Genomic DNA, 7,362 nt, shown 5'->3' with positions numbered 1-7,362 from the left:
GACAATCAGTCAAATAGCAAAGCTGTAAAATACTTTTAACACGTGACAGTCTGAATCTTATCTAATGTTAAACAATCCAAGTAAACTCATCTCCCCCAGGTTGAAAATAAAAGAACAAAACTCATAGGCAGAATAAATGTCAAATCAAGGCACAGTTAACAGGTATACTCTCACCTTTTATTCACAACTAATTTAATCTTCATAAAAATTTCAGGAGCTAAAGAGCATTATCCCCATCAAGCAGGTGAGGGAACTGAGGAATAGAAGTGTTAAGGAACCTGCCCAAACTATATGCCTGGAAAGCGATGGAGCAACATTTCTCACAGAGGTTTCACGTCTTTTCATCCAAGTACTTTGTATAGTATTTTATATGAGTAAAAGGGCTTTCATATGCATGAACACGTTTGATCTTCACAATATATGTCCTGTGAGAAAAGTACAGTAGACCTTATTATTCTTATTTTGTAGATGAGGAAAGTAAGGCTGGAAAGATGAAATGGCTCAGGCAAAGTCCTACAGTTAATTAGCAACAGAGCCAGAGTTGTCATTGAGCCCTTCCAACTCCCAGTCCTCTTCTCTCTTTTATCATTATCCTCCTACTCAACAGTGATAAATTTGTAAACTAGAATGAAAACAACAACCAGTATTATGCTTCAGAAACTTCCAACAGGGAAAAATCCCCATTATTTACAAACTAAACCTATTAAAATAACTTTTAAACGTGAAACACTGGTGTTCAGCTTTTATTTCAGGTTCAAAGTTCTCAAAACTTAAATTTTTAGTGATTCTGAACTCTACTGTGATATGCCAGGTCAAGGGGAGTCTCGAGGGAGCATGGATCATACTATGTTAATGTTAACAGTTTGGATAATTACCTTATTTTCATTCTCATACTTTAAATTATGAACTGTTTTTCTTGATTTTAAAGGTTTATCTTGGGTGGCTGGAAGTAAAACCCATTTCTGGTGAATCTGCTTCATTTCTCTTCATTCTTCTTCATTACAAGAATAATATCCACCTTACTCTAAAGGTCATTTTAATTCCTGTATCTTCAATCCTTCTACTGACTCTCTTCCATCAGTATTTAAAAATAAGCGTCTTTCTGCTTTTCACCCACATGTTGCTACACATACCTCTCTGTTTTTCTTTTCCTTTTCCTACAGAGATAAACATGTTTAAAGACCTGTCTAGAACCGGGTGTAGTGGCTCACCCCTGTAATCCCAGTTACTTGGGAGGCTGAGGTGGGGGGATTGCTTGAACCCGGGAGATCAAAGATACAGCGAGCCATGATCACACTACTACTATTCTCCAGCTTGAATAACAGAGTGAGATTCTGTCTCTAAAAATCTTTTTTTTTTTTTAATTTTAAAAAGGCCTGTCCATATGCACTATCTCTCCTTCTCCATTAAAGCTACTATCCCTAAACTCATCAATTATCTACATATTGATTAACTCCATCTTCATAGGCCCATGTGACTTCTCAACAGCATTGGATGTGTTTACTTTTCCTTTGTGAAATGCTCTTCTCCCCCAGCTCCTGAAGCTAAAGTCTTCACCAAGTTTACAACTGCCATGTTTGTGTTTTTCTCATCTTCCATTGTAGATTCTTCTTCCTATATTCAGTCCTCATTAATTCAGCAGGTACTTATTGAGTCACACTCTGTTTTTTTGTATTATGCTGGGTGCTGGGTATAAAAATGTGATTAAAAGATATATTGTATCTATCCTCCTGGATCTTTCATGCTAATAGGAAGCAGGCCGTATGAGTCAGGAAGTCAGGAAAGTTTTCCCCGAGGGAATGATAATGTAGATGAAATTTGAAGGGTGAATAATAATTGATGAGGTGAACAGAGAAGGAACGAACATTCTATGCACAAGGAATGCATACACAAAGGCCATGAGAAATAAGAGACCCTCATGAGAAATAAGATTGGGTACAGGATTAGGTTGGAGATAAAGAGGTTGGTAGAGACATGTTAATGATTTTGTTTTCTCCTATAGGATGTATTGAAATGTTTTATGTGATGGAAAGACATGATCATACCTGAATTTCTGAAATATCCAAAAGGATCACTTTGGCTATAATATAGTAAAGAATTTGAGATTATAATAGTAGATCAGGGCTGATCACTCAGAGTCAATGGCACTGGCTCAGCCTATAGATGCTGATGTTTCGTGTAGGCTGATAGCAGCACAGATTGAGAGAACAAAGAATTGGATTATATATGACGAATGAGGAAGAGGAAGACTTCAAAGATGGCTCATGGGATACATTTTCCTTGAGTTATTTGTGTGGGAATAGATTGGGAGACTCTAGACCGTTTAGGAGACTAATGGGAGTACAGGGAAATTGACACTTTCTATTATAATGAAAGGCAGAATGAACAGTTGAAGATGCAGGTAAGTTTGTAGATCTGGAAGCAGGAAGGTGAATGTGTTCCCTTTTGGTAATTTCTATGTTTACTGCAAAAAAGAATGTAAATTTAAGTCCTGAATTTGAAGTAGAGCATGGTGAGATCGCAAGTTTAACAAGTTTAGTGAAAGAAATTGAAATGACAGCTGAAAATAAAATTAGGCAAACTTAGAAAAATTGCTGACCAATGCGATTTTGATGGCAAAGATGAAAGTAAATTTTTCACCAATGAAAAGACTTCTTGCACTGTGCAGAAAACCATCACTCTTTCCATTCTTTTGAAAATTTTAGGTAGATTTTGGGAGAAATATTAGCGGTAAAGGGAAATACGATTTTTTTTTTCTTTCTCTGCTATACTGAAGTTGGCAGGAAGTATAGCACACACATGCTAAACATTGAAAAAATTATGCTGATTCAGTCCTGTGGGACCACACAAAAGGAAGTTACAAAGTCTTTGTTCAAAATGAATTTTCCTAGGAGGGCAGTTGAGCATTGATTGAAGTAAATAGATGAAATCTGGCAGAAATTTATAAAAACTTTCTTAATAATGAAGGATACAGTTTGGAGGTGAGGGTGAATTCTGGGAACACTTTTCACTACTGAGTTTAGTAGCCATCAAAATGTTTGGAGTCAAATCTTAGAAGTCACCTGGTGATAGTAACATCAGAAATGCGGCTGGTGTGACCACAAAAGTTATTGGGTGCAGGTGTGGGAATATTTGCTATAGAAAGTTAGAGGCTTTCATAACATCATCACACAGAGAGAAGAATCTATACAAGGTCGACATTCTTCACAACTCTGATTTTTTTTCTACTTCTCTCTGGCTGCCAAATCATTGAATGGATTATATAAATATCCATCATATTCCCTTCTTCCAATGTACCTGTGTTCTAATTGCATCTAGGGCATTTAATGGCCTCTAAGGGTCAAAGAGGTGATGCAGGAAGAATCTTTCCACCAGGCCAGGGAGAGCCAACTGCAACTGCACTATGAGTGATTAGTAAAAGTCAAACACTGAACTAATGGCAAGGAATTACCTACAAGAGAACATAAGAACAGATGAAATGGAAGAGCATAATTTTGAAAGCATTGATTACAACAAAAAGAAGTAAATATTAGGTAACCTATGATATATGTTCACAATGCTGTTTAAGAAAATATGACCATAAGAAGTAAGAGATATGGTAAGAAAGAAAGGAAGGAAAGAAAGTGGGAATTAAAAGAATGTTAGCTACAAAGCTTTATAAATGAATAAAAATTATTTAGTATATTAAAAGCCTATATTGGAAACAGTAATGAGGAATTACCCTGCAAAATCACTAAGATGGAGGAAAACTTGAGGTTTTTTTTTTTTCCATTAGGTTGAGAGGAAGTATAAAGAGATAAAAATGATAAGAAATCATAAAGGTGGAGGCCAGATAGCAGAGATCCATCAGTGGAGATAATCATACATTTGAAGATCAGATCAAAAGAAATGGAATAGAAATAGTAAGAAAAGATGCAATGAGAGAAAAAGTTTCCTAGGAAATCAAATACTTGGAATTTAGATAAGTGTTTGGGAAACATCCTAAAATATATGATTTTCTTACCTTGAAAAGGAAATCAAAATAATATTGACTGCATTGTTTTGATTATGAATGTACTGATGTTTAGATTTAGATTATTATGTTTTGATTTAGAATGTACTGCAATGTGTGGACTGGAATCAAAGGAAACTTATTGGTTAGTGACACCTTATAACAAAATAGCTTTATCTCTGTGTATAAACTTTGATTCCCTATGTAAGCTAGAATAGGGTCAATGATGATTGTGATCTCATTTATCGCAGCACACTTTATGAAAAAAAATGAGGTAATAAGACAAAAACTCTCCTTCTTCTGATTGTGAAATTCTTTGTACTACTGTAGGTCAGTTCATATATTTTTCACTGATGCTTTGATTTAGGATTTCACACTCATGTCATTCTTATTAAATACAAGCAACTGAGAAATTGGCAGCAGCAAATAAAGCATGGCTTGAGATGCATAGCTAACATATTACACATCCCTTTTATGCTGTCTGTATCTCAAAGAGCATCAGATGTTGAAAATATTCTACTCAGGGACAAGGTTAGAGAAGATAGGTAATTGGGGTCACTTTCTTCTTTGTTTTCTACCCCTAACAAAAATCAGTCACAGGAACTTGTATGTCATTTCTATGTCAAAGAAGCCATTTAGATAAGCTGATCCTTAAAACTTCTTTTAACTTTGACAACTTGGAAACCAAACAATGGATTTAACATCACTGACTAAATATTAAGATGGACCCAGGGCTGGCAGTTAGATTTTCCATTTATTTGTAAGTTTTTCTTGCTTATAGTAAAATTTTTTCCTAGTCTGGGATCCAAACATTTCATTTGTCCAACTCGTAACAAATTAAATTGATATTTGGACACTGGGAATAGCAGAATAATCTGACATGTAGCTCTTAAATATTGAAAGAGTGAGGCTGAAGGGGTAGCAAGTATATATATATAATATATATATATATACTTATACATATATACTAAATATATATTATATATTTATAATTATATATATAATTCTAAATATATATACACAAAATATATATTATATATTTATAATTATAGATATATAATTATAAATATATATACACTAAATATATGTATATATATTCAGTAGAGAAGTTCTGCAAATTCATAGATACTCTTTAAAAAAGCACTATAGAAATGCAATACATTCCTTCCACACTGAAAGAAAAGCACGTTTTTCCAGTAATGGCCTAACTTAAAATATACTTTTCATTGTTAAATGTAACTTTCAGGACTATCCACATATCAGAAAGAATCAACACTTTCTCAAGGTAAAATGTAATGTGTAATAAACTTTCACATTAGTAAATATCTTTTCTCTCCTGCCCCTACTGAAATGTCAAGGATGATTTTGCTGAAGTTTTCACAATCCAGATGTCCTTGAAAACCACGTCTGTGTCTGATAGCAGAGAGCCAGCCAATGCAAAGCGAACAATGACTGAAGTTCATAACATTATTGAAAACATCCCAGTTTCGACAAGATTTTCCTCAATCAAGACATGTTTCTCCAGTAATTCTTTGATTCACGAGAGGAAATGGGATCCTCTTAGATGTTTAGGTCATGGGTAAGGATGTTCTGTTCCTCAGGCTTAAGCTAGCCTTCTGTTTAATTAGGCCAAGCCTCCCAGGTAATCTCTATTAGAAGCACATTTTGAACTTTCAGAATGGCATTGCAAGTTTTTGATGGCAAAAGTATCACGATAAGAAGTAGATATTATTTTAAAATATAGTTATTTTTATATAAAATAAAATGCAACATTATCTTTTAGAATAGGAAATTGGATAATTTTTAAGTATTAAAATGAGACAAAAAGAGGACTTCAAAAGATTTAGATAGTAAATGCCAAAAGTTGGTTAAAATATTTTAAATAATTTACTGCAATTTTCTTCCATATGTCCACATATAAAAAATATGAATACATCTATACGATAGAACCGGTATGTTCACCTACGCTTTTACTTTGGTCTATTATACTTTCTACTGTTGTTCTCTGTGTATATGTCTTGTGTGTGTGTGTGTGTGTGTGTGTGTGCATGTATATCTCTATAATCATTTCATGGGTATATCATTCTATGACATTCTATTTTTTCCCTTTTAAAAAACATATTTCTCCCTTTGTGTCTGTATATTGGTCTCTTTTTCCTAGAGTTTTCTCTTCTCTTTCCCTACCTCCCATTCCTATCTTTCTTCCTTATTTGGCCATAATTTACATCAGAAGCTGGCAAACTATGGCCTGTGGGCCAAATGTAGCCCACTTCCTGTTTACGTAAATAGGTTTTTATTGGAACGCAACTATTCCCTATTTGCTTATCTATTGTCTATGTCTGCTTTTGCACCTCAAATACAAAATGAGTAGTTGTAAAAGACACTGTATAATACGGTTTATAAAGCCTGAAATATTTACTATCTGGCCCTTTACAGAAGTTTAATGACCCCTAATGTAAGTGATCAATACGTTGAATATGTTTCAAATACTTTTGTTGTTGAATTCAGAAGCATTTCCCAAGGCATGTTGAGTAGAACACTTGTTTCATGGGGACATTTCATGAAACAAATTTCTCTGTGGGATAAGTTTGGGAAATTGTGCAACCTACAGTTCTGCCCACCTCCAAGTTTTAAAATAAACATTAGCATTTGAGGAGTTCTGATAAATTCTGTAAACTGAGTAAGCTCAGTGGTTGTGAAAGTGGTTAATCATATCCTCTCCCTCCACCTTTTAAGTACTAACATTGTTTCCTAAATGTGGTGTTTCAAAAAAATTCTTTAGAAAATACTAGAATAGTAATTTATTCTTTAATTGAATGATTAGATTGCCTTATTTATTGTTCTAAAATAATTATCCTTCAAATTTTTTTTCTGTGGATCTGGAGACACCACTGAAAAAAGCCATCCTGTCCTTGTTTCAGATGCACAAATGGGGAAGGAATAAATAAGGAGGCAAGGAGCAACAGAAAGGATATTAAATGCCTTCCAAAATGGTGAAACTCCATGTATTGACTTCAGTGTATCAGTGGGTGTGACCCAGATTCAGGAGTGAAGAGGCACTGTTACTTAATCTTTAGAAATAGTATCAGATACTTCCTCCAGGTGCATGTAAATATGCTCGTGTAATGGTAAGATTAAATTTATTCCTTGTCACTGGGACTTGCTCTTAGAAAATGTAAAGTTCTGTGCTTGCAAAAGTGTTGGCAAAAGTGATGGAAAAGCTGCAAAATAAACTGTAAAAAACGTTCAAGTAACAGATTCATTTTTTTCAAAGATGAGAAAATAGTGATTTACTGGGGGGCTTTCAGAACAGGAATTATTGGTGGGCACTGAGGAATCACTACTGAGGCTAATAAAAGATAAATTTTCTT

Source organism: Macaca thibetana, chromosome X (assembly GCF_024542745.1).
Source record: "Macaca thibetana thibetana isolate TM-01 chromosome X, ASM2454274v1, whole genome shotgun sequence".
NCBI classification, from domain to species: domain Eukaryota; kingdom Metazoa; phylum Chordata; class Mammalia; order Primates; family Cercopithecidae; genus Macaca; species Macaca thibetana.
This window is presented reverse-complemented; position numbering follows the sequence as displayed.